This window comes from Lygodium microphyllum, chromosome 15 (genome assembly GCF_053477565.2).
Source record: "Lygodium microphyllum isolate KBCC chromosome 15, Lygodium_microphyllum_v1.1.10, whole genome shotgun sequence".
NCBI lineage: Eukaryota > Viridiplantae > Streptophyta > Polypodiopsida > Schizaeales > Lygodiaceae > Lygodium > Lygodium microphyllum.
In genome coordinates, this window is record NC_141149.1 from 151,353,301 (window position 1) to 151,378,438 (window position 25,138).

General features: G+C 42.1%; 1 long non-coding RNA gene across 4 annotated transcripts in view; it reads right to left on the reverse strand.

Moving 5' to 3' along the window:
* Window positions 1–481: 481 nt before the first annotated feature.
* Window positions 482–25,138, reverse strand: part of LOC148025227 (uncharacterized) — a 38,239-nt gene continuing 13,582 nt past the window's right edge. For 2 of the 4 annotated variants that reach the window (XR_015693271.1, XR_015693269.1), the window contains exon 3: window positions 918–1,326. This is a non-coding gene — a long non-coding RNA (uncharacterized LOC148025227). Of the gene's footprint in view, window positions 774–876; window positions 1,343–25,138 lie in introns of those variants that run through there. The other 2 variants (XR_015693272.1, XR_015693273.1) reach the window with 2 other exon arrangements.

Below are 25,138 nucleotides of genomic sequence, written 5' to 3' on the forward strand. Positions count from 1 at the left end.
GTGTGTGGATGGAGCTACCTAGGGTATAGATTCTAAGATTTGAACTCACAAGAGATACCACACAAATGAGTCTATGAATCATATTTATAGAACTCCTTAACCTGGGTGCTATTCACAACCCTTTAATCATCCAAATTTTTAAGGTGTGTTCACACATACTGAACAAATGTTTAATGAGAAGCTAAACCTATTCTGCTAGTCATAAGTAGTTACTACTCCATACTAGGAATGTTAAAACATTTTTGTGAATCAAAATCTGAACAGCTTCACACACATAGTGAACAAATGTTTACTGAGAAGCTTAACCTATTCTGCTACTCATACGCAGTTACTACTCCATACTAGGAATGTTAAACATTTTGTGAATCAAAATCTGAACATCTTCACTTGACAAAATTTTAGCACCTGGTCACTCTAGGTCTCAAACTTGGAAAAATAACAGTTGTCAGAAAAATTCCAATTATTATGTCAGAAGTTGCGCTTTGATCGAAATGTGACATAACCCGCTTCCCAAACTCAAATCAGTGTCCGTTAGGACCACTTTGAACACCTGGTGAGCACCATGATAGTTGCTACCAGAAAACCAAAGATAACAGTGCAGACAGTGCCAATCACACATACTTGGACACCTTACCAGGGATGTAGTCCTGAAGGCCTAAAACTTGCTTCAGTGTGAAAGCAAAATAAAAGAAAGTGCATGGGCTTCCTAAGATGATTGATGTGTACAAATCAGCTCTCGATCTAGTCAAAGCTTGAACCTGTAGAGCAGAACTCTGTAAAATGTGTTTCATTCAGATAATCAGAGTCTTAGACTCAGATTCATCAATTCTCAGAGAATCCAGAATGCATACGAGCAATATCCACATCAGAACTTACAAAGACTGCACCATTGAGACTGGCCTTTGAAGCTCCTAAAATTTGAACTTCCTTAACAGTAAATATCATTAGAGGCCTGCAGTAAAAACAGAAATGTGGCAGTTGACCAACCAACCATGGCATAAGTACAAGCTGATATCAAAACACTTAGCATCCAGGCTCTGAAATGGGTCTGGGTTTGTAATACCCTGAAACATAAATTGCAGTAATAGTTGTGATGTAAGGAGTTTATACTTTGCATTTGAAGGCCTCACACATGGCAAAACCTTTTAGCACCAGTATCGAAGCCATTAGACATAGCAGAATTGCTTGTTCATGACAAGGAAAACTATCATGAACTGAGGGCAACAAAGAATAGCCCTTTCCAAAATGTGATGAAGCACTCCAAGTCTTCATGCTCATGCAAACCTCTTGCAACTCCAAACAGCTTTCACACTCCATCAATCCTACCTGGTCAACAAAAGTTCTACAATACAATTCAAATAGGCCAATGACCTACAATATATGCCATTAACATCTAACATGAATCATCTCAGAAGTCATTCTAGAGACCATCTTCAACATCACAAAACAACTCACAAGTAAAGAGCATAGTTAAATTTTCCCAGAACTGTAGGAGTGCGTAAAGATAAGCATTAAAATGCATGCTGCTGTACAAGACATCCATATGCTGCCCATGTCACTGGGAATCAACTAGCTGTGGTAATGATAATGTTGACGGAGAAAAGGAAAATGCAAAAAAAGGACTAAAATACACAGGCTTACTGAACATTTAAAGCTTCCATAAGACGCATTTAAGATAGAAAAGATGTAAAGATATTGGGCTGAATATTGATTGTCACATGCCCCCATGGTACTGGTACCACCTTGATTCAGCTGGCTGCCAAACAAGCCTGTCGCCTTGTCAAAGGAGCTGCCCAACCTATGATTTCAGCCTGGAATGATGCTGCCCTATGTTTCAGGCAGCCACAGCTATTGCCTTGCTGCTCATCATCACTGCCATCTTCTTCATTAGGTGACATGTTCCCGTGTTCTTCAACCTTGCATTTTGCAGGTAGAGCAACCGCCCAGCTCATCTTTCATCCCCCACTACTGTCACCTGCTATTCAGCATCCTGTGGTTGCTGAATGGAGGCTCCAGCCAGCTGCTATCAAACATGTCCATCCTTGAAACTTAAAGCTAGAGTAGAGAAATCTCCACAAGAATGGAAGGCCCCAAATAGGGAGTCGCCTATCTTGGATAGTGTGCAGGGAGCAAAAGTATCAAGCACAGTGGCCATTTTTGTCAAGAACAGAGGTGCGTGTTGAGAAATCTAGTCATTCAGTATGTTTCTTCTACTTCATTCCTTGTGGTTTCACACTGACAGCCCCAAAAAGGGCTGGGCGCCCACTTACTAGGGCACCACTCATCAAGACAATCTGTGCCTATAAATACAGCACTGACCCCCCCCCCCCCCCCAAAAAAAAAAACACCCCTCTCACATTCATTCATTCTGACACCTGTCATTCTCTCCCACATTCTTCTCCTCTTCACCCTCTCCACTGCTGCTCACACCCTGTAAGGAGGACATTGCAGTTCATGGCCTCTTCTCGCCTGCTGTTAGGTGCCCTGTTCCACATCATCCTGGCTGTGTTTGGCTGCAGATTACCTTGTCCAGCTGCCCACTACCCACAGGCTACCTGGCGACCCTCCTTTGCCTACATCATCATTCTCCACATGGCAATTTCCTTTCCAAGCTGCGTTTTGCAGTCTGGCATCATCTCCTCTACTTGGCAACCATCTCTTGCATATGGCATCAGCCCTACAAGCTGTGAGTCACAGTTCGGACTGCTCCTGCCTTCAGCATCAACTCCAGCAAGCACATGCTACCTCTTTACAGTTTGCATTTTCCAATTTTTGGTTCTTTAGGGGCTGCATTTGTGCATCTGACAGGCCGCCTTGCTGATTTTCGTCTTCCGGAGTACATGAGAGTTGCTAGTGATCTACTTCCTTGTCTTTGACAGTTGAGCATCAAAAGTGATGAGATAGGTCCCATGAGTGAGACTAGGTTGGCTTGTCTTAGACATGCAGGCAAGTCCCCTCTAATATTGGAAAACTCCGTATTCATTTGCAATCATATGCGGATAGTGAGGCTTTTCACATTAGACTATTAGAGGCATGAGATGTATTATTTGAGTATTCCATGGTATCATAGAGTGCATGCTATGATTTATGTATATAATAGGAAAAGTGTTCTTACTTATGTTGAGAAACCTTCACCCACAGTTTGCATTTCTGCGTTTTGCGTTTAGGGTTGCAGTGCCAAAAAGGGGCGCCATCCTAGACTGTGCCTATTTATAGACCACTCTCTCAGTCATTCTTCACAACTGATTCATTCAGTCCGTCACCTCTTCTCTCTAGCCTCTCCACTACCCTCACACCCCTTCACGAGGACATTGCGGTTCGTGGTTCGTAGTTGTCTTCATCATCTTCCTTGTGCTACGGCACCCTTGTTCCCTTGTATCACATTCACTCCATGATTCAAATCTTCATCATTCCATTCATCAGAGTTTCTTCTCTCTTCTCTTCTCTTCTCCATCTTTGCCAAGTTCACTCCATGTTCCTCCCCGCAAACCCTATCTTGCTGGTACATCATCTTTTGACATGGTATCAAAGCTGGATCTGCTCAAACAGTGGCAAAGATCCTCCACTCCAGTGAAGGCAAAGACCGGTGGCGGGTTTAGCATCCCCTTCTCTTTTTCTTCCGCAGCATCAACATCCTAATTGGCGGCTGCTCCCTCCTGCGTTTGTTGTTTCCAGTCTTCCACCCACAGTTTGCAACTGTTTACAGCAAATCGACTGTTGCTGATCACTCTCCATTCAGAAAACAATCTCGTTTTTGCAGATTTCAGGTATTTCAGCTTACTGCCCACACCCCAGACGTGGAGGACATCGCGGTCCAAGATGGCCATTGCTGTCTACAACAGTCTAGTGCTTGTTTCCAGCCTATCACACACTATTCGGAGCTGATTTAGCATGTTGACTGCTACTGCTTGTTTTTCCTGCGTTTTTAGTCTTTCTCTCTCCTCACTTGCATTTTTAATATTTCTCTCTCCTCACCTACGTTTTTAGTCTTTCTCTCTCCTGCACTATCGTCTACATCAGATCCAACCTTCCTTGGCTGGGTTTGCCCACAAAGATCCTCCTCATCAGAGAAGACCTTTACCAATGGCGGGTTCGGCATTAACATTTGATTTCTCTATCATTTCTGCTACGCATTAGGAGATATCCTTTTTCTCCCTCCCACCCTCCCTTCTCCAGTTTGCCACACCGGTACCATGGCGTCTCCACCGACAGATTGCAAATTTACTAGGTGTTCCTACTACGACACGAACAGTCATCCCACCGAAAACTGTTGACATCGACCTTTGCTCCCCACTCCTCCGGAGTATATGCGTCTTTCACCATGCACTCCTTATGCCACCTCTCCTTTCTGGGCCACAGAGATCGTTCTACATCATCTATCAAAGTATTTAGCTCAAGGCAATAAGCCACACCCGACACGCACTGAGTCCTTTCAAGCACACGGAGGCTCTAAGACCTTACAAGAGGCGATAAGCCCTCCTGGACACCACCCCACCGCACGGAGGTTTCCCCCACTCACTTCCGAGTACAATGGCTTCCCTGGCCCACATCTCCTCCACAGTCCACTCTCCTGAGAGCCTGCGATTGTTCCTCACCCTTGGCTCATCCTGAGCCTCCTTCTTCCCCACCCTCTTCCACTCAGGTTCGAGAGGCCACTTCTGGGTGCTTTTTGGCTTCTTCTTCCAAGCCCCAGATACCTTCTTCGGCACAACCGGCGGCACTTTCTTTGCCATCTGATGCTTCACAATCCATGAGCCATGAGTGGTTGGATTAGCTTTCTCTCTCAAACTGGGATTCAGAGGGGGATTTTCTTACATTGCCCTCAGAGGGGGCTTCCACTTCTTCTTCGCCTTCAAAGGGGGCTCCTACTTCTACTCCTTCCAATTCAGAGATGGACCCTATGTGCCATGAAGTACCTCACATACCACCACCTTTCACTTTCGAGGAGTGGCTCTCCTTTGAGCAATCATTTCCTCTACTCATACCCAGGATCTAGAGAATCTACCTAGATCAGGGCCCTTGGGTCTTCAGCAAAACGACTTGGTGGCTAGGCCTTCGTATTCCTTCCAAGATGGAGTCACGAAGCTAGTGGCTTCTCTCCCGAGACTGAGTTTCGGATTCTACAGCTCATCCAATCTCTTGACTATCTTCAAAGGTCTCCTTACAGGTGGTATTCTCAGATTACAGAGTGGATCTGTCAGAGTGCAGCGATGCGGAAGCGTATGACAAAGACTGAGAGAGAGTGAACGCAGAGAGAAGAGAGAGAGAGAGAGAGAGAGAGAGAGAGAGAGAGACAGCGTAAACGCAGAAAATCTGTGGTGTAGTATGCTGTATAAGAGTGCAGAAATACACAAGGGGATAGAGGAAATATCTGTGTATGTCTCCTACTTGATGACCTCGATCTCCGTCAGCCCGAGCAGTCTGTCTCAGCCAACAGATCTCAAGATCAAAATCTCAAAATAATGAATGCTGGAGTGTGCCAAAATACCAACTATAAATAGCCGAAAAATAGGAATTCCCAACACCACGACTGCAGAAAACTGGCCAACTGCACAAAACTGCAGTCTGACTGTACCTATGCCACGTGGCACCTGTCTGCCCTGTTGACATGGCATCCACTCTGGCCGTACTGCTCTGCTGTCCAACTGGCTGACTGTCCAAGAAATGACACTGGCTAACAGGATCTTCTTCGTCCCTTGGTCAGCATGGAGCCATCTCTCGAGATTGAGTATGGGCATATCCTTATGGTTCTCGGTACCGCACAAAGTCTGACATTCTAACTATGCATTGCATGTTTGCATCATCTTTGTACTAGGACACTTAGGCAAGTGAACAATTTCTCCACAAGAGACACTGTCCAAGTGGCACCTACTGCATGGGCATTCTTTAGCATGTAGCATTCCATCTCCACCTCACTCTTCTCTTCTTCACCTTTTTGGGCCTGAGAGGGGGTGTTGAGAAACCCTTCACCCACAATTTGCGTTTTTTGTGTTTCTGTGTTTTGCGTTTAGGGTTTGTAGCCCCAAAAAGGGGCGCTATCCTAGACTGACTATGCCTATTTATAGACCACTCTCTCATTCATTCTTCACGGCTGATTCATTCAGTCCATCACCTCTTCTCTCCATTCTCTCCACGACCCTCACACCCCTTCAGGAGGACATTGCAGTTCGTGGTTCGTGGCTGTCTTCATCGTCTTCATTGTGCTACGGCACCCTTATTCCCTTATATCACATTCACTCCATGATTCAGATCTTCATCATTCCATTCATCAAAGTTTCTTCTCTCTTCTCTTCTCTTCTCCATCTTTGCCGAGTTCACTCCATGTTCCTCCCCGCAAACCCTACTGTCTCGCAGGTACGTCATCTTTTGACAACTTAGAAAGGAAGGCCACATTTCTTGATGTAAAGTTGAAGGGAGAGTCAATTTCTCGTGTCTGCTTCACCAATTTCTTCAATAATGAAAGCTCATCTTTTTGCATCATAGTTATGGGAAACGGGAAAATAGAAAGAGAAATGGAAACGGGAACAAAAAAGAAAACAGCAAAAATTTGGAGTTTCGCAGAGTTTCCAGTAACTATAGGGATGAGAAAGGTAGAAACAGAAATGGAAATGGAAACGGAAACAGAAACGGTGAAACGGAAAAAATGTGGTGTTTCAGGGTGTTTCCAATAACTATGTTCCACATACTTGGTTTTTGCAAAAGATGTTAGTAAAGATTATGTTAAGTATAATATTTCAATGCTCAATAATGAGTGGACAGAATTCTTAAATGAATTCCAAGATTGTTTTTCTAACTCCTTACCTAGGGAATTGCCACCAGAGGATAATTCTATTGATGTAGTGTCGGGTAGTATGTCTCCAAGTGGGCCACCCTGTAGAGTGAGTGCTACCCAACAATAGGAAATAATGAGTCATGTTAATGAGCTATTGAGAAAAGGGTTAATTCAGCCCAATTCATCACCCTTTTGCTAACTTGTACTCCTCCTGCAAAAAAAGGATGGGTCATGACGAATGTGCATTAATTACCATGCCTCGCATAAGAAAGCCATCAAAAATAGATTCCCTATACTAAGGATTGATGATATCGTTGATCGATTAAAAGAAAGTGCAATCTTCAATAAGATTAACCTTAAAAGTGGGTATCATAAGATATGTAAAAGATGTGTAAAAGACAACTTTTAAGACCACTTTTACATCATATGAGTTCTTGGTCATGCCATGTGCGCTTATAAATGCACTTGTGACATTTAGTCACATGATGGATCGAATTTTTCAACCCTAGAGATCTTTCATTGGTACATTCTTAGATGGCATCACAGTCTACACAAAGAATGAGGTAGAATATTGAATGCATTTGACTACTTTGTTTAAGTAAGAAAACACAAGTTGGTTGTTAATGCAAAAAAGAATGAATTTTTCATGTCAAGGATTCACTTCTTAGGGCATATTGTCTCAAAAAATGGTGTTAGAATGGATCTTGCAAAAGTAGAAGCAATGCATAGCTAGCCTCATTGAGAACCTTGCATGATGTAAGTAGCTTTTTAGCGTTGTGTTCATACAATAGAAGGTTCACATGCCACTTTGCTGAAATTGCTTCACCCCTTCATGCATTAAGGAAGAAAGGAGTTCCATTCACATGGGCTAGTAAGGATTTTGCAACATTCAATAAGCTAAAAGAGAAGCTTACTTCAAATCCACTGTTGATCTTACCAAATCTCCAAAAAGATTTCTTTGTTCGATGCGATGAATGTAGGGAAAGGCCATGTTATGGCGTATGAGAGTAGAGTTTTACAAGGTACTAAGAAAAATTTACAGGTTTATGAGAAAGTGTTGCTTGTTGTAATACATGTTCTTTCCACTTGGAAATACTACCTGCTAAGGGTTGATTTTTTTATATAAATCGATGATCAAATTCAGCGATATTTTCTTACTCGTACTAAGTTGTCTGAGAAGTATATACGATGGGCCAACTTTTCCTCCATGTTTCACTTGCAAATAGTGCATGTGAAGGATAAAACGTTTGTTGTGGCTAATGTATTGTCTAGGAAACCACAGGTTTCAATAGTGACTAAACACAATATGGAGAGGATAAGGACTTTGCTAGAGTCTATGATCTATTATCATATGGTCAGCACCATGAGCACTATACTGTCACAAAGACGTGAAATTTTTGGACGCTTTGCTTTTGCTAGAGACACTTGATTAATGTAATAATCAAATGTGCCATGTTGTGATGCATGTAGCAAATATTTCATGGTGACAGGCCAAGGAACCCGAGAAAACAATGGGTGTCAAAGGCAAAAGTTGTAACAAGTTATGCCAACTAGGTTCTAGGTGACAATTGGTGTTAGTTTGGCCGTAGGACAATTAATTGGCCTATAAATGTTAGTTATGACACTAGGGACTATGCATTAATCAATTAATTAATGTCTATCCGTGGGTCAATTTGTTATAGCTCGACATTCCCTAAACAGGAAGGAGCAGCAACAAGTACAATAGGCAAGCAACACATGGCAGGCGACATGTGGCAGCTGACGTGGCAAGTGACACATGGCAGCTAACATGGCAAGTCAGGCAAGTCAGCTAGTTTTGTTGACCAATCAGCTGCATTTAATGCAGCCAACCTGTTATTTCTGGCTATTTTTGCTAGCCTATTTATTGGCCTCGTTTTTTGCAGTCTCGATTGGTTGTGCTACCAATTTTCACGTTGCAAACTATGGAGACTGCCCTCGGGGTTCACTAAGATTGAGATCTTCAAGGTAGAGACATATGCAAACATTCTCTCAGCACTCGTCTATATTTCTGCATCCTTATACAACATTCTTCACTGTAGATTTTCTGTGTTTCACTCTCTCTCTCTCTCTCTCTCTCTCTCTCTCTCTCTCTCTCTTAGTCATTCGCTTCCGCACTGATTCACTCTGGCATGGTATCAGAGCATTGAAGGACTAACCTAGGGTAGGCCTATTTGAAGAGAAGATTTCAGCGCAACACAAGCCTACGTTTTCAATGTTCAAGGGCGAGCAGGAGGGCTGCACATCAGAACAATGTTGAGGCAAGCGTGGGTGTGCAAGAAAGAAAAAGATTTGCTGAAGCTGCTCTAGTTTTTTCTATTAGAGAAGGAAGAAGGCTGCGTTGTGGGCCTTCAAGTGCAGATTTTACCTTTTCATCACCTCCGACGAGTGAAGGAGCGGGATGAGCGGTGAACAGCCCTAGCAAGCTGTATTCTCACAGTCAAAGGGGGCTACTTTTTGTGTTTTCTTTAGGCATTGTAGGTGAAGATGTCTTCTAAGGCCCAAACAGAGTTTGAAGCGATCATGGACCGAAAGGTACCCATGTTACCAATTCTTCCATCATATCAAAAGCTTGATGGCGAGAATTACCACATCTGGCGGGTCATGATGCTTGCCATTTTGAAGTCTTATAATTTAGCAGAGCTTGTTAGGGAGGCTATTCATTGTCCTTCTTTGCGAGACAAGTCCAAACTCTCTTCTAGTGGGATAAGGTAGAGTTGGCAAAGGCTCACGCACACTGGGATAAACTCAATGTTCACATCTACTCGTTTTTATTTCTCATATTGAGCATTTGATGGTGGCCTGAGAGATATGGCTGGAGCTTGATCAGATGTACAATCGTATGATTGTCATGAAGCAAGTCTCTTTGCAAGCGTAGATGAGGACCATGAGTGTCAACAAGTCATCTTCCATGTGGGAGCATATTAACAAGCTAAGACAGCTTCAAATGCAATTACAAAACGCACGGAAGGTAATCACTTCTAAAGACGTGGCGATAACTCTTCTTTCACAATTACTGCCCCATTTCAGTGGTTTATTCCGCCTTGATTGCTTTAGGATGGTCTAAGACTCTTCGGTGGGAAGAGTCGGTTCATATGGTCTTGAACCAAGAGGAGCAATTGAAAGGGACCAATGCTTCTAAGGTTTTGATTGGTCAATCCTCTTAAAAGAAGGGGAAGGACTAAAAAAAGAAAAAAGAGGACAAATCCAAGAAGGACAAAGAAAAGGAGTCCACTTGTCACATCTATAGCAAGACAGGTCACTGAAAGAAGGATTGCTTCAACAAGGAGAAGAAGAAGAAATCTTCAAAGGATTCCGGAGCGGTGGCTCCTCTCTCATCGGCTACTTTCCTCCACTTGGAGGTGGTTAAGGATTCGACCCTAACAACTTTTGATGCTACATTGAGGGGCCCCATATACTTGGGAGTGGATTGTTGACAAGGATGCCTCACGGCACATGACTCCTTCAACAGGTGTTGCTCATTTGCGGCCTTCGCATGGCCAAATTCTCATTGGTGATAGTTCATCTATTCCTACATAGGGATGGGGAGACATGCATCTTATTTCAAATGGGCGAGGTGGTGCCCATACATCTGAGGTGCTTTATGTGTTGGCCTTGGGATACCATCTACTTTTGGTGCACAAGAATTGTGCCCTCAACCTCTTGGTCGCGAATTTGATGTGGATTCTTTTTGGATTCTTAATTGTGGATCGAGACAAGTCCTTTCTTCAAGTTATGAGGAGGATAGAGTCTATAAGTTGCGGTCTTCTTCTGCCTTGAATTCTCTTATTCTTACCTTACAAACTTAGTCCGAGCTTTGGCATGCTCGGTTTGGCCACCTCAACTATGATTACCTTCAGAAGGCATCAAAGGGACTTCTTCTTGGAGGTTTGCCAAATATTGTGGTGAGCCAACAACCTTGTGTATCCTGCATCCGTGGGAAGTAGACTCATGATGCTATTCCCAGCAAGGCTTTGAGGTGCTCTTTAGCACCCTTGGAGCTTGTTTCTGCCGATCTTTTTGGACCGATGCGAACGGAGTCTCTTAGAGGGAACTTGTATTTCATGCTAATTGTGGATGATTATAGCAAGATGACCTAGGCTTATTTCTTGAAGCTGAAGTCGAAGGCTCTCTCCAACTTTAAGGATTGGTTGCTCTTTGAGGAGAACTGATCAGGCCGAAAACTTAAGACCTTACAATCAAATAAGGGCGGAGAATTTGTTTCTAATGAGCTTGCTCGTTTTTGTAAACATCATGGTATTCACCAGGAGTTTGCCAATACACACATCCTTCAGGAGAATGGCATATTGGAGCGGAAGAATCGCAATGTGATCGAGATGGCCCATACCATGATGGAGCATCATCAGACACCTCAATGTCTATGGGCTGAGGCTATAGCTACTGCAAGTAACATCCTTAATAGATCCCCTACTTCCGTTGTTGGTATATCCCCTTATGAGACATACTTTGGGTCTCAACCGGATGTTTCTTATTTTAGGGTTTTTCGTGTGATGCCTATGTTCACATCCCGAAGACACAACGTGACAAATTTAAAGCGGCTTCCAAAAGACAGGTGTTTGTGGGCTACAGCTCGGAGTCTCAAGGCTACCAATTATAAGATCCCATTAAGCGGGATGTCTACACGAGCCTTAATGTTAGATTCGTGGAAGTTCCAGTCTCAAAGGGGGATAAGGACCACCCTGTTCTTGGAGATCCCAGTGATAGCTGGGCGCCTGCGACTATTCCTCTGGAGCATGTGCCTCTTGAGGACTCTTCTTTGGATGAGGAGCTTAGTTCTCAACCACCAGCTTCACCAATTGCTCCCCAGCCGATGATGGAGCTTCCAAAAACTTCCACAGATGGAGAGTGATGAAGCAAGATCCGACCTCCTCCTCGTTGGGCTCATTACGCTCTTCGTGATACAGGGATTAAGGAGGTCCTTGGAGAGTGGCAACTGTAAGATGGCCCGCGGCATTCTCGGAGAAACCGAACGCACCACACCGACCTTGTTTGTTAAAATATTGAGAAAGCATGCTATGGATGATCACTGATGAGCAAATAAACAATCATAATGAGGTAAAAGCATTAACAAAGGAGAACAACTAATATTATCCAAGCATAATGTAAGTACAGCTGATTGATAATGACTGATGGAATGAGTGTGGAGATGAGTGCCTTTTATAGGCTTACAATAGGTGGTATTGGTAGGTGGAGATAGGTGGAAAGTGACCATGGTATTCACCAACTGTGGTTTTAATAAACCATGCATACATGACCTAGTTTAAGGCTTTATTTGCAGTCTATTTCTTTGCCTTGTTTGTTCCAAACAAAGAGGCTTTGGTGGATGTGATCGCACATTTCTCAACACCCCTCCTCAATCACAACCGAAAAAGACACTGAGTATACAGAGGCTGTCATGAATAGAACCTTGCTAAGTGTAGACATGGAAGAAACAAAGACAACCATACAAAGCTAGAGGCTATTACAAGGCCTCACTAAGTGTGTAGAGGTTGTAGTGTGTAGAGGTTACATAAGGAGTATAGGACCTTATGGTAGGAACGTTAGGCAAGTCCACATTTTTAACCTTTTAAAAAAGTCTATCAGAAAATTAGCTACAAAATAGGGACTGGTGAGTCCTATCCTTTTGTTCTTGGGGTTCTTCTTCTCCTTCTTCTTCAATGTTGTCTTCATCTTCTTTGACTATAGCAAGATATGCTCATTGAGACCTTTTCTTAGCATAGCAAAATTTCTCAATATGCCCAGTTTTCTTACAAAAATCACAGACTACACTCTTCTTCCCTTTCATATAGAAGAGTTGTTGGTCTCCTCTTTTTTCTTACAAAAATCACAGACTACACTCTTCTTCCCTTTCACATAGAAGAGTTGTTGGTCTCCTCTTGGGATACTTGTTTCTCCCTTGTTCTTGATCTTCCTTTCCTCTTCCAGGAGAGAGGCTTTGATGTCCACAAGTTTCGGCTTTGGCATGTTGATTAATGTGGTAGACGCATTATCAAACTTAGGTGGAAGGCTCTTGAGAAGCACTCCAATGCAAATGCCTTCATCCATCTTCAAGTTGATTCCTGCAAGTTGTGTCAACAAGCTTTCCATATAATTCAAATGAGTTGCAAGTGAGGTATTACTTTGCATGTTGAGCCTAAAAAATTCAATCACTAAGCCATATTTGGAGGATTTTGAATGAGCTCCAAACAAGGTTTCTAATCAATCCCATGTCACGTAAGAGGTTTCACAATCATCAACATGATGAATATAGCTGTCATCAAGTTTGAGCTTGATAATAGCTTGAGCCTTATCATCATTTTTATCCCATACGACTGAAAGTACAGCTTCCCTTGGTTTCTTTTCTTGACCACTTGTGATTGACCACAAGCCTTTCTTCATTAGGATCAGTTTGATCCTAGTTTTCCATGTATGGAATCCAACACCATTGAATCTAGATGTCGGTGAGTCCTTGCCCATATTGATATTGCAAGATCAGTAGCAAATCAACTCCAAAAATTTCAAATTTCAGTTGAGCACAAGTGCCAAGAAGCACTAGGTGATTAATATCAAGAGATACTAGGTGATTTGATGACTATGATGCCCTTGAACTTGGAATCTTCAAGATCTTGCAAGCCCGAGTCTTTCCCTCCTTGATTTGATGCTGGAGTTGTAAAAAAAACTGAGAGTAGTCCAGCAGAAGTGTTGAATTTGAGTGTGTCAAAGAACACAAGAGGATTAGTATTAATCAACACTAGTATTAAAAGATACAATATAGTTGGCACTTGATGTTGAATCTTCTTTTTGCTGATTCGAAATGGTAATTTAGCTGGGAAATCAGTGTTGTAGTAGATCAGAGAGTCACTGACATTACTGAGCCAAAGGAAGTAGGAAAATGAAGAAAAATTTGAGCTTTGAGGTTGATGGCTATGGAGTTTGCATTAGGGTTTTTAAGGGCAGCCAGGTTTTTCAGCTCCTGTGAACTGAAGACTTGATCAATTTCAAAACTTTCTTTATAGAAATGAAGCTTAAGAGATAGGCTATCAAAGCCCTATGATGCTCGTCAGCATTGCAACGTATGCAGGCCGCCTGAACCGTACAAACAACAAAGGGCGCAAACTGGCCTGCGACTGAGATTCCACGCAATGCTGGATAGTAGAACCACCAACGTCAGGGTTTGATGTGATGGGCAGGAGCGCCCTGAGTCATGGAGTATTTGCCTAGAAGAAACCATGAGCTGAAACGGCCTAGAGAGGGAGATTCAAGTCCTCCACTGAATGTGGGTAGCTATGGAGGTAGGTGAGAGATTCATAGAAAAGTGGAGAGAGCCAGAAATTCAAACTGGAATGACTCAATTAGTGGCCTGATAACTCATTAACTTAAAACCCGCTCTGATAACATGTTAAAATATTGAGAGTGCATGCTATGGAGGATCAATGATGAGCAAATAAACAATCATAATGAGACAGAAGCATTGACAAAGAAGAACAACTAATATTATCCAAGCATAATGCAAGTACAATTGATTGATAATGACTGATGGAATGAGTGTGGGGATGAGTGCGTTTTATAGGCTTACAGTAGGTGGTATTGGTAGATGGAGATAGGTGGAAAGTGACCATGGTATTCACCAACTATGATTTTAATAAACCATGCATACATGACCTAGTCTAAGGCTTTATTTGCAATCTGTTTCTTTGCCTTGTTTGTTCCAAACAAAGAGGCTTTGGTGGATGTGATTGCACATTTCTCAACATTGTTTACACTAATTACTGTTTGATTACTCGTGTCATGCAGGATCGAGAACCCTCCTCCGTGAAGGAGGCTTTACAACATGATCATTGGTGGCGGAAAGTAATGGAGTAGGAGCTGAAGTCGATTGAGAGGAATGGCACTTGGTATCTTGTGTCGAAGCCTCCCTATAAGAAGATCATTGGAGTCAAATGGGTCTTCAAGACCAAGTACTGCAGTGATGGCACGTTGGACAAGCATAAGGCCCGCCTTGTTACTAAAGATTTTGTGCAGCGCCCAAGCATTGATTTCCATGATACTTTTGCCCCTACAACTCAAATAGCTACTATTCATGCAGTTCTTGCCTTGGCTAGCATTAGGCGATGGCCGGTCTATTAGTTGGATGTGAAGTTTGCCTTCTTAGATTGGGAATTGAATGAAGAGATCTATGTTGAGCCACCTCCACGCTTCGGTTCTTCTGATGGTAAGATGCACAGGTTGAGGAAGGCTCTCTATGGCCTGAAGCAGGCTCCCTGTGCTTGGAATGAGAAGATTGACTCATTTCTCTAGGAAAAATTGGGGTATTTGCGTTCCAAAACCGACCCCCAGCTTTATTCGCACACCTCAAGTGGAGGTCGTGTGTTGTTTTGTCCTTTATGTGGACAACTTGATTGTGACAAGTGACCATACTCAGACAGTCGAGCAAACGAAGGCAACACTTCATGATGAGCAGTTTGAGATTACGAATATGGGACTTCTTCACTTCTTTCTAGGTCATGAGATCTATCAGAATCTGAGGGGAATCTTTATTTCCCAGTAGTAGTATGTATAGGAGCTCTTAACTATGTGTGAGATGGAGGGATGCAAGTCTCTTACGACTCCTATGGATCCGAATTGAAAGGCTACAACTCATTCCCATTCTCCTTTGATGAATGCTACCCGTTATAGGCAATTGGTTGGCTCCTTGATCTAGCTTCTTAATACTTGTGTTGACTTATGCTATGCTCTAAGTGTGCTGGCCAGGTGCATGAGTGAACCCAAGATGGTGCATTGGCAGGCTGCTCAAAGGATTTCGTGGTTCCTACGTGGGACTCTTGACCTTGGGATCTATTATCCAGCAGGTTTCAGTGCTAGGGACTTGGTCCCTGTAGGATGGAGTGATTCAAATTGGGCTAGCAATGTAGATAATCTAAGGTCCACGACAAGTTATTACTTTACCTTGGGTGCTGGTGCTGTTTCATGGAGCAACAAGAAGCAACCCACGGTTGCCCTATTGGCTGCCTACAGAGAGGTCCTACTGTTCTACAGTGTGACAATGAGAGTTGCATTGCCTTGGCCAGGAACCTTGTGTTTCATGCTTGGACAAAGCATATTGAGATCTAGTACCATTTCATTCGAGAGAAGATTCTGGATACGACTATTTCCTTGGTCTATTGCAAGACAAAGAACAATCTTGCCGACTTGTTTACCAAGGCGCTTCCTCAAGCTTTGCTTTGATTGCACTCAAGATCCCTTAGTCTTCTGTTGTGTCCAAGATCTAAGAGGGGGTGTTAGGTTGGACATTCCCTAGATAGGCAAGAGTAGCAAGAGCAATAGATACAACAGGCAGGTGACACGTGGCTACTAACGTGGTAGGTTGGACAGCTGGTCGGCCAGTTTTGCTGACGAGTCAGCTGCATTTAAATGCAGCTGACCTATTATTTCTTGCTATTTTTGCTGGCCTATTTATTGGCCTCATTTTTCGCAATCTCAATCAATTGTGCTCCCAGTTTTCAAACTCCCCTTGGGGTTCAAGAAGATATGGGAGAGAAGGTTGTTGGGGGCTGGTGGAGGCTGCTTCAGTGCATTCTGGATGAGGGAGAGAGAGGGACTAGGCTATTGATCAGGGAGAGCCTTTTGAGGCTAGCGATGCAGAAAATGTTCTCCAAGAGGCGAGCGACAGCACATTTGACCTTCCCAAAGACTCGCGACAGCAGATTCTGGCTCCTTGGCAATAGGCAACAGCTTCCTAGGCAATCCTTGACAAGGCAACAGGAAATTTGAAGAGTTTCCCATCTAGAAATTTGGAAATTTCTCTCTCCACAGCATTCTCTCACCTTCTCTAGCCTATTCTCTGATAATATCAGCAAATTTCAGCCATTTGAAGCAAATCTCAGTCAAATTTGGTGGGCAGCAAAGGGATTTCTACTATAGACCCTAATTTACAACAGAAATTAGGGTTTAGCAGCCACATTGGGTCCTATGCCAACAATTAGAGGCATTGAAGAGTGAAATCAGCAGTTTGAATTCAAGGAACTGCCAAAAATTTCAGATGCCAACCCATCCCAATTGATTTGGGGCAACATTGGCCGATCAAGGGTTAAGATTTAACAAGTCGTGGGTGAAGATCAAGGGGCAAATTGCTCAGAATTGTTGCTGATCATTTGTGACAGCAAAGGCCATTTGGATCAATGGAGGAGATTGAAGAATCTCAGTTGTACTCCTTCCAATTGCAATATAAGTAAAAGAAATACCACAAGGGACACCACTTTTGTGGCCAATAGGGTATCCCATGTCTAAGATTGTATGGTACAGTGTGCATTTTAGTTTTGTGAATTTGTTTATTGCAGTAATTAAGTGTTAAACCAGGTCATTACCACCCTATCCAAGGAGGAAGGTTGGTTTCAATACTCTTAGAGAGAGCTTACTTATGATGCATAGTCAATTACGTGTTACAAAGCAATTAAAAGCCAAGGCTATCATTGAAAGCCATGCATCTCCATATGCAAGGCATCATGGCCTTGATGCTACAGTAGTAGTAGTCAAGATTTTCTTTTATTGCAGCCATGGATTTTATCCTTTATCTTCCTCAACCACCTACAAAGAATGATGGCATACAAACTAGTATTTACAAGTTTAGCAAACACGCTTATTTCATTCCACTCACGAAAAAGATAACTGCAGATCACATGGCAAGATTGTTCATGTAGAACATCTTTAAATATCATGGGAATGCCACAGTCTATTGTGAGCGACAAGGATCCTCACATGACAAGTCTCTTTTAGAGAGACGTTTTTTAGAACGAGGGTACGGCCCTCAAATTCTTTTCTTCTTTTCATCGACAAACAAATAGACAATCTGAAGAGGTAGACGTTATTATCTTAGATCTTTTGAAATGTTATGTGTCCAAGTATAAGACCAATGGAATAGTTTTTGCCTCTTGTGGTATATGCTTATTGTAAAGAAATGCCCTAACACAGAAACCGTACGACAAAGCACAAACTGATTAAAGAACACAGTTAGGGTTAGGGTAACTCAGAGACAATGAACACAGTGAATGAATGAAGTAATATGACTACTGAATATATAATGCTCATGCAGCAAGCACACTATGTAGTGAATGAATACTGTACCTCGAACTCCTGTATCTCTGTAAACGCCCCGAACAACGTAGTATGCTTAACAATTATGATATTCGCTTGTTTTCGAGATTTACTATAAAAGAGAATGAACACTTAAAGCTGAAAATGAAAATTACTCACAAAATTACAGCCATGAAAATGTAAAGTAATGGAGACAAGATTGAGGGTTGAAGATGGGCAACCCCCCCCCCCGAAGGAATGTATTTCTGCTCAACCCAAGTCCCTTAGGGAAGAGCTCAGTTACAATCAACCTGAGAGTGAGGAGAAGTAATTCTCACTCTCACAAGATCATGCAAAGATGTACAAACACACATGCATTATCTATTATGCAATGATAAGAACTCATTTATTTACAGTATGAGAGAAGAAAGAGGGGAAATCAGCCTTTCTCCATCGTTGAACAGCAGTACATGGATAGGGCTTACTTCTTGTTGCTAAAATGGAAGAAAGAGCTTAAGAAGGAGGTGCTGTAATGAATTTACAGGCTTGCTGTCCTGTAAAACAGCAATGATAGAAGAGGGAACATGGAGGAATTTGATAATGGAAAAGTGGGGGATGATGATGGGGATGGATGGGGCCAGTTTCTGGCTATCTGTGGGTGCTGTACATGAGTTTACAGCAAAGAAAAATGATGCTGAATAAAGAAAAACGAGCTCTTATTTATAGGAGAGGGAAGAGCTAGTATAAAAGGGAAAGTGGAGTAGCACAAGACAAGTGTCCAGCCACATATTATGAGATGTGACAAGTGGTGGGACACTTGGAAACTTGTGTGACAAGTGTCTTGGCACTTGTCTCTTCTCTATGACCTTCCTTTTTGGGCTGTATACTGTCAAGAATAGAAACAACCAAATTTAGTAAGCACAGTCAGAGTACAGAACTTACTATTTTTAGAATGGCATCCCTATTTTTTAGGACTAGCATTTTTAGGCTAATTCGAGACTCCTAAAATTTAGGGACCTCCTAAAATTTAGGGACCCCCCAATATGGGTGTCATATGAAAGCTTTTTCCGTGTACATCGCAAAAACGGTATCAGAATCTTCATGTGACTTTCCTATGCAAAGAAATGTGCATTTCAAGCTTTCAGCCCACACATGCACATTATACAAGCATTTCATGATCATGCCATCTTGTTGATTGTAACTCTATGTTCTGGTGGATTTAGCCCACACTTCAAGGCATCAATCCTTTCTATGTGCGAGTCTAACCCTGATATGCGTGAGTTCTGGTCACAAGCACCCAATCGGGCCATATAGGTGGAAGTGTGAACTATCTTTTCTCTAACCCACCACGTTGGTCCACCATAACCTGTGACCACTCATCAGTGGCCAGCTCCAATACACTTTTCTTTATATCTAATTAGTGCAAAGGAAATAAATTTAATAAATCATTATATAGACAAATTAATGAAAAAGGATACAAATTCTGTTTCTATAGAGTTGTGACAGCCCTCTGGCTTTTATTCAGCTGTCCTCAGCTGAAAAGCTTCTTGATATGGCTGAAGAATGTTTAGGTAATCCTTCATGAATTTTTCATCTACCCACTGTGCATCTGTTGTGGGTAGATTCTTGAATTTTAGTAAGAATTTTCGTGTCACAAGGCCACTTCTCGTGGTTTGATCCTTGTGAAACAAAATCTGTTCAGGTTCCAAGAGTTGCTCTGTTTCTTCAACTTCTGGGGGATCTTCAGTAATGGGTTCCTTTGGTTCTGGTCCTATGTAAGGTTTTAGCAAACTTACATGAAAAGCATTGTGTATTTTCCAATGAGCAGGAAGCTCAAGTCGATAAGAAACTTCATTTATTTTCTCAATCACTTTGAAGGGTCCAAAGTATCTACTGGAGAGCTTTGGAAAAGATGAATTTTGATCGGAACCTTATTTGAGCCTGCTTTTATCAAACTTTAGCAAGACATATTGACCTTTTTCAAAAGCCAAAAATCTTCTTCGTTTATCTACTTGCTTCTTTTGTCGCTCTTGGGCAACTTTGATAGTGGCTCGAACTTGATCCATTGCTGTTTTTAAATCTGAAGCAAACTCATCAGCATCAAAAATCTTATCTTTAGTGCGAATAATTGGAGAAGGAATCACTTTACCCTGTACTATTTCATTTGGAGCTTTCCCTGTGGATGAGTGCACTGTATTGTTGTAAGCAAACTCCAATAATGGAAGATATTTCTCCCATTGTGACTTATGTTCACTAACACAAGCTTTCAACATATCCAAAAGAGTGAGATTCATCACCTCTATTTGGCCGTCAGTTTGAGGATGAAAAGCTGAGGAGAACTTTAAAGTGGTTCCCAAATTCTCAAATAAAGCACGCCAAAAGTTACTTGTGAATTTGGAGTCTCTATCTAAAATGATCTCAGAAGGCATACCATGTAATTTGAAGATATGTTGAATGAAAAGTCTTGCAGCTTGTGCGGATTTCAATGTTTTATGACATGGAATAAAATGTGATTATTTGCTGAATCTATCAATTATGACCCACATCATATCATGACCTTGAGATGTTCTTAGAATACCTAAGATGAAATCCATTGTGATAGATTCCCATGGATCTTTGGGCACTGGAAGAGGTTGCAACAATCCTGGAATCTTCTGCCTATCATACTTGGATTTTTGGCATACCAGACAAGCCTGTATCTCTTCGTAATGTTGGCCAATAAAAGTAGCGCTCAATTGCACTTAGAGTAGCTGCCCTCCCTCTATACCCTGCATAAGGGGGTTCATGACTTTCTTTAAGCACCTTTTGTCGAACACGAAGAGTGACACAAAGGCGATTGTTCATGAGAAGGTAACCGTCTTTGATGGAATAATCTGGATGAGAACCTCCTTGCTGTAAATTTGACCAAATTGCTGCAAAATCAGTATCTTCATCATAAGTATTCTTCATCGTTTGAAAATCTTCATGATGAGCCACTATAATAGTTGCAATGCGAGGCACTCTAGAAAGTGCATCAGCAACTACATTTTGTTTCCCTGGAGTGTACATAATTTGAAAATGAAACATAGACAAGAAATTTTCCCATCTTGCATGTTTCTCCTACAAATGCTTTTGAGTCTTGAAATACTTCAAGCTTTGATGATCAGTTTTAATAAGGAATTCATTGCCTAAAAGATAATGTTTCCATATCTTTAAAGCATGAACCACTGCTAAGAGCTCCTTTTCATAAATGTCGTACCTTTTCTCCACATCATTTAGACGGCGGCTTTCAAAGGCTATGGCATGGCCTTCTTAATTTAGCACTGCACCAATACAATCACCGCAAGCATCTGCTTCCACCATAAATGATTTTACCAGATATGGAATGATAAGAACAGGTCCAGAAGTAAGAGCTGTTTTCAGCCTTGTGAAGGCTGCCTTCTCTTTTTCCTTCCATTGGAAAGAGATCTTCTTCTTTGTAAGGTCATGAAGTGGAGAAGCCATATGTGCAAAATGCTTGATGAAGCGGCGGTAATAAGAGCATAAGCCAAGAAACGATCGCACCTCATGTACATCATGAAGATGAGGCCATTCTTGGATTATCCTGATCTTTTCAGGATCCATCTGAATCCCTTCAGAAGAGATGACATGCCCAAGGTAATTTATTTTATGCATGAAAAATTCACTCTTTTTACCATTTACCAAGAGTTGATTTTGTTGAAGTAATTGTAGAACAATTTCCAAGTGTTGATGATGCTCATCTTCATTCTTACTAAAGACAAGAATATCATCAAAGAAAGTACCGACATATTGTTGATGCTCTCTAAAGATGCGCTCCATCATTCGATTAAAGGTGGCTGGTGCATTGGTTAATCCGAAAGGAACCACCAAGAATTCATAAAAACCGTATGAAGTGCGGAAAGCAGTTTTGTATACAGCTTGTGGTATTATCCTAATTTGATGATAACCACTCTTTAGATCAATGCGGCTGAAAACCTTTGAGCCTCCTAGACGATCCAAAATGTCGTCAATTCTGGGAATAGAAAACCGATTCTTCACAGTGATTTTGTTGAGGGCTCGATAATCAATGCACATCCTGAATGTGCCATCTTTCTTTTGAACAAGAAGAACCGATGAACAAAATGGTGAGCTACTTGGCCTAATTAGCCCACGGTTGAGTAGGTCTTTGACTTGCTTTCTGATTCTTCTTGTTGAGGACGGCTCACACAGTATGGTGCTATATTAGGAGGAGAACTGCCCGAGATAATATCAATATGATGGTCTTCTGGTCTTTTTGGGGGAAGTTGATAAGGAAGATCTTCCAAAAAACAATCTTTATACTTTTCCAAGAGCTGAAGTCGCTCTTGGTTTTCAGCATTCATATTATCTTTTACATCAGTGACATAAAGCAAACAACATTGAACACAATCCTTAATTGCTCTAGAGACTTGCATATGGCTTACCATAGGTATGGTGTCTCCAGAAACTCCAGCTTGGATCTCGTACTTCTTGCCTTTGTTGGTGAGTTCTACCTTCTTTTTCGAGAGAAGATGGTTGAATCTACTCTATGATTCCAGGGCATGCCAAGAATCACATCGCAACCATCAAGGTCTCCGATACAGAAGGTATCTTCGTCACTGTAGCCTTGAATTTGAAACTTGAGCTTGCCAATGTAGGGTGTCACAGTCTTCACTGTGTCACCTTCATCAGCATTTAAAGCTTGGCGAACTTCTGCCGGAGTGTCCATCTCTTCATTCTTTAATCCAAGCTCCTTAGCTAATTGCAAGGAAATGATATTTTCATTCGCCCCAAGATCTATCAAGAATAGTGCTTGCTTACCTTGCAACTATCCCCAAGCTTTTAATAATTTGCGCGTCTCTGGAGTGTGAGTTGTGTTTGCAACTACATCACTGATAGCATTGATTTTCACTGGCGACTTAGGCTTGTTGTCAGAAACCTTGCTTTGTCCCTTGTTTGGACATTGCTTCGCTATGTGGCCTGTTTGTCCACATTTAAAGCACTTCCCTTCTTTCATGAAGCATTGCTTTTCTTCTTCGGAAAGTTGCTTTACTTGTGGGTATAGATTGGAGCGAAATTGAGAAGCATTAGGAGGTGCATAGGGCTTCATCTTCTTTTGATTTGATGGCTGCTTTTGCCGTTGTTTTTGTCCTTCATTTGGGGCTGAATACTCCTCATCATCAGCTACTCTCTTCTTATCATTCTTTTGGAATGATTTGTTGCCATTGTGCTCCATTTCCCATGTCTCAGCATGGTCAACGAGTTCCCTGAGACTAGAACAATGATAATGATTAAGAGCAGTACGAAGTTTAAAATGCAAATCTCCTTGAAACTTCCTAAGCTTTTCCGAACTGCTGATCTTCTTGAAATGTTGGACCTTCAAAAGTAGCTCCCAAAATCTCTTGGTATAGTCACCAAGTGACTCATTTTTCCTTTGCCAAAGCCGATCCCATTCCATTTTTACATCTCTTTTGAAATGAACAGGAAGAAATTGGCTTTGTATCATGCGAACAAAGGACCGCCATGATTGACTTGAGAAGGAGGTGCTGTAATGAATTTACAGGCTTGCTGTCCTGTAAAACAGCAATGATAGAAGAGGGAATATGGAGGAATTTGATAATGGAGAAGTGGGGGATGATGATGGGGATGGATGGGGCCAGTTTCTGGCTATCTGTGGGTGCTGTACATGAGTTTACAGCAAAGAAAAATGATGCTGAATGAAGAAAAACGAGCTCTTATTTATAGGAGAGGGAAGAGCTAGTACAAAAGGGGAAAGTGGAGTAGCACAAGACAAGTGTCCAGCCACATGTCATGAGATGTGACAATGGTGGGATACTTGGAAACTTGTGTGACAAGTGTCTTGACACTTGTCTCTTCTCTATGGCCTTCCTTTTTGGGCTGAATACTATCAAGAATAGAAACAACCAAATTTAGTAAGCACAGTCAGAGTACAGAACTTACTATTTTTAGAATGACATCCCTATTTTTTAAGACTAGCATTTTTAGGCTAATTCGAGGCTCCTAAAATTTAGGGACCTCCTAAAATTTAGAGACCCCCCCCCCCCCAATATGGGTGTCATATGAAAGCTTTTTCCGTATACATCGCAAAAACGGTATCAGAATCTTCATGTGACTTTCCTATGCAAAGAAATGTGCATTTCAAGCTTTCAGCCCACACATACACATTATACAAGCATTTCATGATCATGCCATCTTGTTGATTGTAACTGTCTATTCTGGTGGATCTAGCCCACACTTAAAGGCATCAATCCTTTCTATGTGCGAGTCTAACCCTGATATGCGTGAGTTCTGGTCACAGGCGCCCAATCGGGCCATATAGGTGGAAGTGTGAACTATCTTTTCTCTAACCCACCGCGTGGGTCCACCATAACCTGTGACCACTCATCAGTGGCCAGCTCCAATGCACTTTTCTTTATATCTAATTAGTGCAAAGGAAATAAATTTAATAAATCATTATATAGACAAATTAATGAAAAAGGATACAAATTCTGTTTCTATAGAGTTGTGACAATCTCAAGGATTAGGGCAGGGGTAGTGAGCTGGAGAGTGTGTCGTACTCTAAACGGATCCCGAATCGCAGCAAGGCAACCTCCGGATGTCGAACACCAGCAAATGCATCAATGAGAAGCTGGATCTGATGCAGACAGCAGTGAGGAGAGAAAAATACTAAAAATGCAGGCAACACATGAGAGAGAGACTAAAAACGCAAGCAGGACAGCCTGCAGAAGAGAGAAAGACTAAAAACACAAGCAGAACAGCCTAGCAACAGCCTGTAGCAGTTGGCTCAGGGCTGTGATGATGTGGTAGGCTGTACGGCAGCAGGTCTACGCAGGAACAGTCGTCGTTTGGCTGGAATCAGCTCCAAACTGCATGAAGAGGGCTGGAAATCAAGCGCCAACTGATGTAGACAGCAATTGACAGCTTCAGCTGAGATGTCCTCCGCGAACGGGGTGTGGGCAGCAAGCTAAAACACCTGAAATCTGCAAAAACGAGATTGTGGTATGAATGGAGGCCAACATACGTATTTATAAAAAGTTTGCGCCCTCGCAAGTGGGTTTGTGCTTATGGGACACAGAAATTCTCTAGAATCGCGTTTCTTTTAAATAAACAAGATTGAAGAGGGTTGGAAATCAGGCGCCAACTGTTCTAGACAGCAATGGACAGCTTCAGATGAGATATCCTCCGCGAACAAGGTGTGGGCAGCAAGCTGAAACACCTGAAATCTGCAAAAACAAGATTGTGGTATGAATGGAGGGCAGC